The 13,042-nt window shown below is 45.4% G+C and overlaps 1 protein-coding gene across 1 annotated transcript in view; it reads right to left on the reverse strand.

The window, feature by feature from the left end:
• Positions 1-13,042, reverse strand: part of SUGCT (succinyl-CoA:glutarate-CoA transferase) — a 428,036-nt gene that overhangs the window by 21,294 nt on the left and 393,700 nt on the right. The window lies entirely within an intron of this gene.

A 13,042-nucleotide genomic window follows, 5' to 3' on the forward strand; every position in this document is an offset into this window, starting at 1 on the left:
ACACTCGCATGTCGAGGATTCCACTTTGTAGCCCCATTTCTGAAGGTTGTCTCTGCATCTTGTGGTGCCAGAACGCAATCTGTTCAGCGCCTTCCAAGTCGCCCAGTCTTCTGTGTGCCCAGGGGAGAGTCTCTCATTTGGTATCAGCCATTGATTGAGGTTCTGGGTTTGAGCCTGCCACTTTTGGACTCTTGCTTGCTGAGGTGTTTCAGCGAGTGTCTCTGTAGATCTTAGAAAACTATTTCTAGATTTAAGTCACTGATGTGCTGGCTGATACCCAAACAGGGGATGAGCTGGAGATGTCTCTGCCTTGGTCCTTTCACTATTGGCTGCTACTTCCTGGCGGATGTCAGGTGGTGCAATACCGGCTAAGCAGTATAATTTCTCCAGTGGTGTAGGGCGCAGGCACCCCGTGATAATGCGGCATGTCTCATTAAGAGCCACATCCACTGTTTTAGCATGGAGAGATGTGTTCCACACTGGGCATGCATACTCAGCAGCAGAGTAGCACAGCAGAAGGGCAGATGTCTTCACTGTATCTGGTTGTGATGCCCAGGTTGTGCCAGTCAGCATTCATAGGATATTGCAGGATTGCAAGACATCCGTGCGTCCCCTGGGCAACGTCTTCGTAGATGGCTGATTCTCTCGCCACAGAAGCGACCAGCATGCAAGCAAGCAAGCATTCAATATACTGATCCACTTGAAACTTGATACACCGATAAACCAAAACTTTTGTATATTTGTTGATTTAAAGAGATTACTCTGGTTGAAACAGTTGATTATTCGTTGTACTTTTAAGTCAAAGGGATCAACAAGAATGGAAGGAAAGGCAGTTCTTTTCTTCATCATTCACTCTCCTTTGCCCTCTCTCTATAACCTTTAAAATGATAGTCACCTTTACAGCATGTGTTGTAATTCTGTCATTCAAATACTTTAAAGCAAGCATGAGTACGTTTAGCTAAAAGCTGATAATCCTTAAAAATGTCAGAACACTCTGAATCCATACTGAAAGATTAATTTCTAAAGCATGCTTTTTGCATCTCTGCTTTGAAGTTTGACTACAAACTAAATTTTAAAAAGATTTGATTCAAGAAATTGAATATATTTTGTGTTGAAATAAATAAATAAAATGGCTCTAAAGAAATAAATGTGTTGTCACACCTATGGAATCTGTTTTCATGGCATTTATTGCATTCCTACCATAATGAATGAAATTGCTTTACTTCACTTAGATACAAAGATGTGAGAATAGTGACAATCATCTGTCCAAATAATAATGTCATTGTATTGTCGAAGGCTTTCATGGCTGGAATCACTGGATTGTTGTATTTATTTATTATTTATTTGATGCACTTATTAACCGCCATTCTCAGCCCTTACGGGCGACTCATGGCGGTGTACAGTACACATAAAAAGACAGTTACAAAGGCCAGTATCAACAACATATAACTATACGACAAATACAAACTACATAAAAATCCGCTTCGTCTCTTAGTAGAATCATAGCCAGTCTCATCTTCCTTATACCATTCCAGTTCTCATTACCGTAATGTTGTTGCTTAGCACTTAATTAAATGCCCTCTCGAACAGCCAGGTCTTAAGGTTTTTTCGAAAGGACATGAGGGAGGGCGCCTGTCTGATGTGTGCCGGGAGAGTATTCCACAGCCGGGGGGCCACCACCGAGAAGGCCCTCTCCCTCGTCCCCGCCAGCCGTGCCTGTGATGCAGGCGGGATCGAGAGAAGGGCCTCCCCAGACGATCTCAAGGTCCTCGTGGGCTCGTAGGCCAAGATGCGGTCAGAAAGGTATTTTGGACCGGAACCGTTTAGGGCTTTGTAGGCCAAGACCAGCACCTTGAATTGGGTCCGGTAGCAAATCGGCAGCCAGTGGAGCTGGGACAACAAGGGCGTTGTGTGCTCCCTGCTACCCGCTCCAGTTAGTAACATGGCTGCCGCACGCTGGACCAGCTGAAGCTTCCGGGCCGTCTTCAAGGGCAGCCCCACGTAGAGAGCGTTGCAGTAATCCAGGCGGGATGTGACAAGAGCGTGTACCACCGTGGCCAAGTCAGACTTCCCGAGATACGGGTGCAGCTGGCGCACGAGCCTGAGCTGTGCGAATGCTCCCCTGGTCACCGCTGAAACCTGGGGGTCCAGGCTCAACGATGAGTCCAGGGTCACACCCAAGCTGCGAACCTGCGCCTTCAAGGGGAGTGCGACCCCGTCCAGCACAGGCTGTAACCCTATATCCCGTTCGGCCTTGCGACTGACCAGGAGTACCTCTGTCTTGTCTGGATTTAGTTTCAGTTTGTTCGCCCTCATCCAGACCGTTACAGCGGCCAGGCACCGGTTCAGGACCTCGACAGCCTCCTTAGTAGCAGGTGGGAAGGAGTGACAGAGTTGGACATCATCTGCGTACAGATGACACCGCACCCCGAAACTCCGGATGATCTCACCCAGCGGCTTCATGTAGATGTTAAACAGCATGGGGGACAGTATGGAACCCTGTGGCACCCCACAAGTCAAAGGTTGTGGTGCGGAACAGGAGTCCCCCAATGACACCTTCTGGGTGCGACCCTCCAGAAATGACCGGAGCCACCGCAAAGCAATGCCTCCAAGACCCATTTCCGCAAGGCGCCCCAGAAGGATACCGTGGTCGACGGTATCGAAGGCCGCTGAGAGGTCCAGGAGCACCAACAGGGACACACTCCCCCTGTCTAGCTCCCGGCGCAGATCATCCACTAAGGCGACCAAGACCGTCTCGGTACCATGCCCCGGTCTGAAACCAGACTGTGCCGGATCCAGATAATCCGTGTCTCTCAAGAATACCTGGAGTTGTGAGGCCACCACGCTTTCCATGACTTTGCCCAAAAAGGGGAGATTGGAAACAGGCCGAAAGTTGTCCAATTTAGTGGGGTCCAGTGATGGCTTCTTCAACAGCGGCTTTATAATAGCCTGTTTTAGGCTCGCTGGAATCTTGCCTTCCCGAAGGGAGGCATTCACCACCACTGTTACCCACTCGGCCAATCCCCCTCTGGCCTCTCTCAGAAGCCAGGATGGGCAGGGGTCTAGGATGGACGTGGTGGGCCTCATTCCTCCAAGTATCTTGTCCACATCCTCGGGTTTCACAAACTGAAAAGAATCCAACAAAATAGGACAAGCAGGTGCTCTCGTTACATCCACAGAGTCTGCATCTAACGCGGCGTCCAGCCCAGAACGGATCAAGGCGACTTTGTCTGCGAAGAACCGAGCAAATGCTTCACAGCGCGCGACCGAATTGTCAGGGCTCCCACCTGCAGAAGCGGGAGTTAAAAGACCTCTGACAATCCGAAACAGCTCCGCCGGACGGTTCTTTGCAGACGCAATAGTGGCCGCAAAGAAAGTTTTCTTTGCGGTCTTTATTGCCGCGGCATATGCCCTAAGAAAGGACACAAACCGTGCTCGGTTTGACTCGCTCGGTTCCGAACGCCACACGCTCTCTAGTTCCCTCTTCCTTCGCTTCATAGCTGCCAGCTCCTCAGTAAACCAAGGGGCTGGTTTAGCTCGGCTACTTGAGAGGGGACGTTCCGGAGCAATCATGTCAATAGCCCTGGTCATCTCCCCATTCCAGAGAGCCACCAAGGCTTCGACATGGTCACCTACCGAGGTGGCGGGAAAATCCCCAAGAGCCGTCAGGAAGCCATTCGGATCCATCAGTCTCCTGGGGCGGACCATCTTAATGGGTCCTCCACCTTTGCAGAGGTTAGGGGGCGCAGTGAGCCTAAATCTGATCAGGAAGTGGTCGGTCCATGGCAACGGAGAGATGGACAACTCCTCCACACCGCCACCCTGTTCCCATCCCTGGCAGAAAACCAAATCCAATGTGTGTCCAGCACAGTGGGTGGGGCCAGATATTTGTTGGGACAGCCCCATGGTTGCCATGGCAGACATGAAGTCCTGAGCCGCGCCTGTGAGGGTCGTCTCGGCATGGACGTTGAAGTCTCCCAGCACAAGAAGCCGTTGAGACTTCAATGCCAGGCTCGAGACCACCCCCGCTAGCTCAGGTAGGGAGACTGTAGTGCAGCGAGGTGGACGGTACACTACTAGAATCCCTATACTGTCCCGGTCACCCACCCTCAGGTAGACGCTTTCGAAATTTGCGGTCTGCGGGATGGGGCACCTGGTCAGATGGATGGAATCCCTATAGACCACTGCGACCCCGCCTCCCCGCCCTCCGGATCTAGGTTGGTGCTGCACGGAGAAACCCGGAGGACAAAGCTGGGTCAGATTTACTCCTCCAGCTTCATCCAACCAGGTCTCCGTGATGCACGCCAGATCTGCCCGTTCGTCCAGGATTAAGTCCTGGATCCAGGTCGTTTTTCCGTTGACAGATCTGGCGTTCAACAGCACCACCTTCAGACCGGAGGGTCCGCTCACCTGGTTACACCAATTTACCTTAGGAGACCGATTTGGAATTTTGATTATAGATAAATGGTCCGAATTTGGCCGAATTTGAGGTCTCCTTTTCCCGCATCTCCTCCTTCCCACCACGACCTCTATGGGGGCCCCTCGGCTAGTGGAACACCTCCCCTCCTCCATGCCGCTATTCCTGGCTAGGGTCTTAATCACATTTTCACCAGCTGTTTGGGATGTTGGCCAATTTTGCTGGCTTTCTTCATCCCCCCTCCTCCCCTCATTGTTTCCCACAGGCTCCAGCCCACTACCTCCCCTGCCCCTTCCACCAGATAATAGTAACAGAGACAGTAAGCATAGGAGGGTGGAGGACCACATGGATGGAAATGAACACTTCGGTAGATGAGGATACCGGAGGCAAGCGTTAGCCGCGAAATAGGATAGTCCTTGAATACTAGAGTCTTAAAGTGCAAAGTGCAAAGTAAATTCCGCGGCTACCGAGTAATTCTTAAGGTGCAAGGTTTTTAAAGTGCAACAAGATATTAAAGTGCAACAGCCTCAACAGAAAAAATATTTGGCCCTCTATACTACTGAAGTGCGGCAGGAGGAGTTGGGAGGGGTAAAGTGCAACAGTTGGTAAAGTGCAAACAGTTGGCTACGGAACAGGCGCCACTAAGCGCTATATTATGGTCTTATTAACACATTAGCAGCAGAGGTAGGACGGACTATACCGTGCAGTGTTCGCAAAATGTACACAGTGGTCAGGAGACTGGCAGTTAGTAAAGTGCTATGATTCAGATGTAAATAGCTGACGTTTGATGTAAGTTAGCGGATGGGCCTCCGGAGGTGGTCCTGGGCAGACGTATTGGCCCCCCTCCCCCAATACGTTGGACCCAGGAGCAGGGGCAGGTCTTTGGGAATCAATGGCATGCAAACTAAGGGTTGCCACAAGCTCCAAGATCTGATATTGAGTTAGTTGACATCTCTTTCCGGCAACGGGGCGGTAATAAATAGATGGCGACTCAGTGATGGCGGCTGATGACAATCCTGTAGCAGCAGTTGTGTCAAAAATTCCAGCCGGTCAGAAGATGGACTAGTAGCCCTGTCGATGCTCTTTGATGACAGATCGCAGCTGGAATGGAAGATGTTCAGGCTCTGCCGGTTCTCTCAGGCAGCCGGTTCTCTCAGGCAGTCGGTTCTCTCAGGCAGCAAAGACTCCAACTAGGCCGCTTCTAGGGCCTCCGACAGATGTAAAAATGCGGGAGTGGTGTTGCTTAGAGGCGCAGAGGTGACGTCATCCAGAGGTGTCGTCGTCCAGGATGTGCTGCGGAGCCCAGCTGGTCACTTCCGGGACCTCCGCCGAGGGTGGAAGCGCGGAGGTAGCGCCCCTTAGAGGCGCGGAGGAGAAGTCGCCCCCCAGCGGGAGTGGGAAAGGAGTGGAAGAGCCGGGCGCAGAGGCAGCCCCAGCCGAGCTCGGAAGGATCGCGACTGAGGCCGCGCGGATGAATCCCACGTGGCCACCGCAGCGCCGCCGGGGATTGTAGGTTTTTCCGGGCTATATGGCCATGTTCTGGAGGCAATTTTTCTCCTGACGTTTCGTCTGCATCTATGGCAAGCATCCTCAGAGGTAGTGAGGTCTGTTGGAAGTAGGAAAATGGGTTTATATATCTGTGGAATGACCAGGGTGAGACAAAGGACTTTTGTCTGCTGGGGCTAACGTGAATGTTTCAGCTGATCACCTTGATTAGCATTCAATGGCTTGGAAGTGCCCGGGGGGAATCCCTTGTTGAGAGTGATTTTATGTGCCTGTTTGTTTCCCTTCTGTTGTTTTGCTGTTGTGATTTTTGAGTCCTTTAATACTGGTAGCCAGATTTTGTTCATTTCTTCCTTTCTGTTGAAATTGTCCACATGCTTGTGGATTTCAATGGCCTCTCTGTGTAGTCTGACATGGTGGTTGTTGGAGTGGTCCAGCACTTCTGTGTTCTCAAATAATATGCTATGTCCAGGTTGGTTCATCAGGTGCTCTGCTATGGCTGATTTCTCTGGTTGGAGTAGTTTGCAGTGCCTTTCATGTTAATGAAATGTCATTAATTAATTAAATGTCATGTTAATAATGTCATTAATTGCTATACTTCCTAGGTTGCTCAGTGAGTTGATTAGCCAAGAAACATTCTGGCTCAGAACAGCATTTGTCATATTTGAAACTGAACAAAAGAGTTGCCATGTTGGGACAGAACAATGATCAATTTCACAAAACCTTCTGCCCACTGAAAGTGGGCGACCAAATCCACAAAGCAGTTTAGAAGGAGGCATCTCAGCTTCATAGCCTAGAAGCCTAGCAGCCAAAGAAATTCTAGACTGCTCAAGACATAATATTATACCATGACCTAAAAATGTGGGAATGATCATTGCCAGGATCCTAGCTATGTCTCCCAAATATTTATTTCTTTAACTATATCTGTACTGTCCTTCAGGATATTAAAGAAAATTTTCAGAGTAAGAAGCAAAAACAATGGATTGTTATTATAACAACCTGTAACATCTCCGTTATAATTCAATGTTTGCTCTCTATCTGTATTGCTATACATATCCACATACTTCGGTAGAGTCATCAAACCTGATCGGGATCCTTACAAGTGTTTCAATTTATGTACAAGCAATGTGAACACATAGAGCCGGGGATTCTCAAACTAAGGCCAAAGGGCCAGATACGGCCCTCCAAGGTCATTTACCCAGCTCTCACTCAGGGTCAACCTAAGTCTTGAAAGCAAATAACAACAACAACAATCCTATCTCATCAGCCAAAAGCAGGTCCACACTTCCCATCGAAATACTATTAAGTTTATATTTGTTTATATTCTTCTTCATTTTAATTATTGTATTGTTTTTAAGTAGTCTTTGTACTACAAATAAGAGATGTGCAGTGTGCATAGGAGTTCATTCATTTTCTTTTCAAATTATAATCTTGCCCTCCAACAGTTTGAGGGACTGTGACCTGGCCCTCTGTCTAAAAAGTTTGAAGGCCCCTGACATAGAGTATAATGTGTGTGTGGTATATGCCTGCATACTATAAGCATACACCGGGACTGTGGCGCAGCTGGCTGGGAGTCAGCTGTATTAAGATCACTACTGACCGAAAGGTCATGAGTTTGAAGCCAGTCCGGGTCAGAGTTAGCTTCCGACCAATTTGTGTAGCTTGCTGTCGACGTTTGCAGCCTGAAATACAGCTGTATCTGTCAAGTAGGAAATGTATGTACTGCGTATGCGAGGAGGTAATTTAACTAATTTACAATGCCATAAAAATCTCCAGCAATCATACAGAAATGAGAAAGTACTTCATCAGTGTCACAAATGGACGGTGAAGCGACAGCTCCGTGGGTAGTTGGAATGTTAAGCTGGAATGCTAAGTAGCCTCTGTGTGTCTGTCTATATATGTTGTGTGTCTATGGCATTGAATGTTTGCCATGTATATGTACATTGTAATCCACCCTGAGTCCCCTGCAGGGTTAGAAGGGTGGAATATAAATACTGTAAAAAAAAAATACAGATAAACTATCTATGTATGCATGTACCAAGACTGTGCTTGTGTCCTGACAGATATGGAGAACAATGAAACTGCCAGGGAGATTGTTCTGTACATTCAAAATTTTCAGCTTCCCCAGAAAACTGCAGAGATTTCCAGAAACTTTACAGATTCCTCTGATACAACCTTTCCTGAATAGCTTAAGTTCTCAGTACCTTCATTCATGCAATCGGGCAATGTCCTCCCACAATTGTGGGACCACACAACTGGAGTGGGAGATGCTTTATCAATACTTTATTTATTTTCTATCTTGAAATAACTACAACAATAACAATAACTATACAGAAAACGGCCTTATACCATCTAAATCAACAACTATGCTATTAATGTTTATTTAATACCAATGAGGAAACTACATATACATCCCATGTCATAAATGTAGGTTAACCACCAAAAGGCATGCCAAGTTAGAAGATATGGTATGCATTGTAAATGAGACCTCTGGCTAATGTAGTTTCAGACTACGTTTGGGCCTATAAATGGATCGATTTTTAAAGCAAGGATAAATCTGAATAAAAAGATACCATTATTGTTGGAACCTTCAGGAAAAGATGTAAAGAAAGTTGCATGTCTGGAAAAAAGAGGCTTTGTCCTAGTCTCACAGGATGAGGAAAGACCTTCTCTTAGTTAAAGAGAATGGCATAATATTAAAGCACATCTGTGCCAGAGGTTTCCCATCTTAAAAAAAAAAAAGCTTCTTAGGAGCAGGGCTATCGTTGCATATAAGAAGTCTCAGTAAAAGAAGGCTCCATGTCTTGGGAAAACCTTTGGCTGAAAAGCAACTCAGCTAGAGAGGTTTCATAGTTCAATGCTGGGAAAGCTGGTACAAACAATTTTGTTCCAGATCTAGCATTTGTGCCTAAATTCTTTAGGTCTGATCTGCTAATTTAGGGAGTGGGAATTATGGAGACCTCCAGATCTTATTTTGAAACTTTCAGAATTTTCCAGCCATGACCGATAAGGATGCTGAGAGTTGCAGTCCAACAACATTTGGTAGGCTGCAGAATTCCTGCCTGTGCACAAGTTTCTAACCCTGGACTATGTTTGACTCAACTCCTTGGCTTTGCTTGGTAGCTACATGACCTTGATCTGTATGAATACTGGACTATTTCTTGGTTCTGGATAATGCTTACCTGCTTTACCTGGTCTCTGATAGAACTCTACTACTTGGACCCCTGAACCTTCTGAAGATAATAGTTTCAGATCTCTGTGTAGATATCTACTCATGTCAAATTCTTCCTGCCTAATTTTGAGTTTGAGTCCAGATTCCAACAGGCTTACAATAGAAACAGCAGCTGTACAGACTGTATTTATGTCCTGATAGCCTAGCCCACAAAAGCAACTAAGAACCTCATCACATTGAGGCTGAGATTAACGATGAACCATGGTGAATATGGTAGGGGGCATGGGGAATCCATTGCCTCACATAGCCCACCTTGTCCCTCAACTCATCCCATGGCGGAAGACACCCAGCTTACCCCCGTTGTTTTCTAAGCAACACAGGAAGCCTCCTGTGTTGCTGACACTGCATACTGCAACATTTTGACTTCACTTGAGCTATGGAGCCCCGCCAGAGGGAGATTGACATTGTGTGATGGGAACTGGCAGTCTCCATGTCTCAAGTGAAGTGTTGTAAGATAGAACTGAGGAGGATGTCTGAGGTTTTCCCTTCCATTCTATATTAGATGACAGCTGAGTGTGTCGTTTGAACCCAAAACAGTTTATCTTTATTTTTAATAGCACACTTGGGTTTTTTATTCATGCCCGATGACTGTCACAATCTCTCTCCTCCTGTCAGGGTTTCTACTATTGGCGGAGGGTGCGGAAAATGCCCCCGCATTAAGGTCCATGTTTGGAGGAGCGTTCGGGGCCATCACTGGGAGCGGCATCACTTGAAGATCTTGCCCTGGTTGATGGACTTGCCCACGTGCTTGAACTCCCCTTCCCACAGGAAGTACTCCCTCACCAGCATCTTGCACTTGGCGCTGTCCGGGTCCAACTTCCTCCAAGTTTATCTTAACTATAGTCGAATTACACAAGCCAACTTCGCAAAATCATTTGGGCATTCCTCTCTCCATTATATTTGTACTTGTTTCAAGCTACTGATGTTCGAATGAGTGCTACTACCATGGGAACAATTAGTTATTCTCTCTGAGAACAGAAATATCGGCACACAGCTTGAGAATCTCCTCATCCAAAGAAATGTCAAACTGAACTACTGACATAAAAGTAAGCAACATCTTTGGATTTTGTTACATGTATTTTGAGCCAGCACACTGGACTGATAATTTCCTAGTGCAGGTATAATGTCTTCATTTCCTACCAAATAGGATTTTTGTGTGTGTAAAGACCAGAGAGAGGTACTTCACGCAAGGATTTCCTAAGATTATTAAATACGCTGTCCTAATCCTTTGCTGCTTTAACTGACAAATTTAATAAACTACAGGATACAGGATCCTGTTATTCCACTGGGATGTCTTTCTATTTATTTATTTATTGACTTTGCTTGACCACATTTATGGAGTAACATTTCAGAGACATGTTCAAGTGCTATAAAGCTAATCCATAGCAATTTCCTTTTTCTTCAAATACACCAAATATCTTATGACTAGTAAGGAGTTTCGTATATCAGAATAGAATTGCCTTTCTTGTGTATTGGACATTCTTGAGGAAATGTATTTTAATGTAGCTGAAAAAATTGGGGGAGGGGGGAAATCAAATGTTTACAAGAGATTCATTCAACACTCTTCTAATTACATTGCTTGTAATTAGAGTCAGGGAAAGATTCAGTGGGAAAAGATCTGGTTCCTATTTCCAATTTTTCTGCAGATTTCTTTGTCATCTTAAACAAACCAAGTCAGGACTGATTTTCAGTGGTGCTGAACATTCAGCGTTGCCCTGATGTTTTTGAATATTTCTCCATTTTAAATGATATATGAAACTTACAACAAAATGTAGCAGTGTGGAATGTGCCTGTCTATTATATCCCTTCTACACAGGATTTATCAATCTGACTTCTGAGCAAGTTTAGCCAATTTAGCTGTTTCTTCGGAGAAGGGTCTTCTTTAGTTCTTCTGTAAACCTTGGGTTTTTTCCTGTAAACCTTGAGTTTCTTCCAAGCCTGCTGATATGTCCCTCTTGATGCCTTTTTGACCAAAAAAGCACGGACATTGTCAGTCTAAATATCAGAAATAAGGAACACAATGGTGCCAATTCCAAGGATTCTCATAGAAGAAGAAAGAAAAGCTAGGACTGATAACTATATAATACGTTTTGCTCATTCAGTTTTATCAGGTTCTATTGTGATTCTTCATTGTGGACTGCAGCCGACCCTGAGCTCTTGAAGGCTATTCCTGTGGAGCACAGCATCCAGCAGTTTTTAGCAAACTGGTCAGATTTGAAGTATGGCCCTGACAACAGACCAAGTGTTTGCTGTCTGTAGACCAGATTAGCTAAATATTCATCAAGGTTGGATATTGGAACATGAGTTCACAAAAGCCACAATCAGCATAAGAACAATATGGAATCATTATGATATGCCACTGCCCACAGTAAAACCACTGATCTTCAAGGCCTCCATGCTATTAATTTGACATTTGCTTTTTCCATTTTTCATGGATTAATAGATATTCAGTTAACAAATGAATTATATTAAAGGTACTTTATTAAGTCAATTAATTAATCAATCAATTTCATGTAATTTTAATAATGGATGTAATTAATAATAGATGTTTTATCTCTCTGGTTTTAATGTAAATGTTTACCAATTGTATGTTTTCAAGGCACTGAATTGTTGCCAATATGTGAGGCACCCCGAGTCCCCCTTGGGGTTGAGAAGGGCAGGGTATAAATATGATAAACAAATAAATAAACCACTGGCTTTGTATATTGCTACATACACTCTCACTGCTGGCTTTCTGAAATATTCAAGGGTGTCTTGTAGAGCGTATAATGGTCTTGGAGAAAAAAGCAGGCACTGTTCCATCATTCCTAGGTTTAGGAGCAGATAAAAATCCATTCCAAGTGCCACTTCCTGGATTGCAGAGGTTGAGAAGGAGAGGCAAGCATACCATGACCAGATGAGAAGCAGATGATATCACCTCCACACCATCCTAACAGCCACTGCCCTGGTCTGCCCCAGAAGGAGAGAAGAGGCATTATCAGCTGGACTTAGGTCCGTGCCCCCCATATTGCCATTCCCTTTTCTTTTTGAATCATGTCTCAATTAAGCCTGAGGACAGGGAATCATTTTGTTGTTCTTCTACTTGGAAAGTGCCACATATAAATGCTGATGCTGATACCAGTCAGCATAATTCAGCTAAAACTACACACTATTAAAACTGCATTAAAATCATTATAATAAGTGCCTCTGATTTTCCCAGCATTCTGGGATGGATTGACAGATCAGCCTCCTCAGAAGTACATGCAGGCATGGAATAAGAGAACACAGATGCAATGGCTCAGTCAACATTGCTTTCATTCCTTTTCACCAATGGGGAGAGGAGGAGCTTTATTGGGGGCAGAGGGACAGTCCGTGAAACTGGATTGTGACTTGAGTGTAGTAGCCTCAGGGAGCATCACTCAAGATTATAGCTGAATCTGTCTCACTTCATCCTTATCTTCCTAAAGGATAGTCCTAGGGCCAACTCTATTTTCAACTATTCCTGATTCCCGATCTCTTTAATGGTCTCTTTAATATGTAACACATACACATATATGCACACATGTCAGAAGTGATACTGGTTTTTTTTCTAGAAGGGGTGCATTTTGGTGCACCATGTGACTCCTGCAGGGTACTAGAGGCAGAAATGTGCTTCTCCAATCTGCTGCAGTTTCTCACTTCTGTTATAGGAGTGGAACCAGCTTGAGTGAGTTCTCCAGGCACCAACCAAACTGCTTTGGCACTGTTGCCTTCTCCATTAAATTGACAAATCATGGGCAGACTTGAAATGGAATTATAGCATTATAATTCCATTTTAACTGCCCAGGCTGCATCCCATGGACTCCTGGGGTTTTGTAATCTTGGAAGGCATTAGAATTGTCTGACTGAGAATTCCAACTTCCAATCGCTAA

Source organism: Anolis sagrei, chromosome 6, assembly GCF_037176765.1.
Source record: "Anolis sagrei isolate rAnoSag1 chromosome 6, rAnoSag1.mat, whole genome shotgun sequence".
Lineage (NCBI taxonomy): Eukaryota > Metazoa > Chordata > Lepidosauria > Squamata > Dactyloidae > Anolis > Anolis sagrei.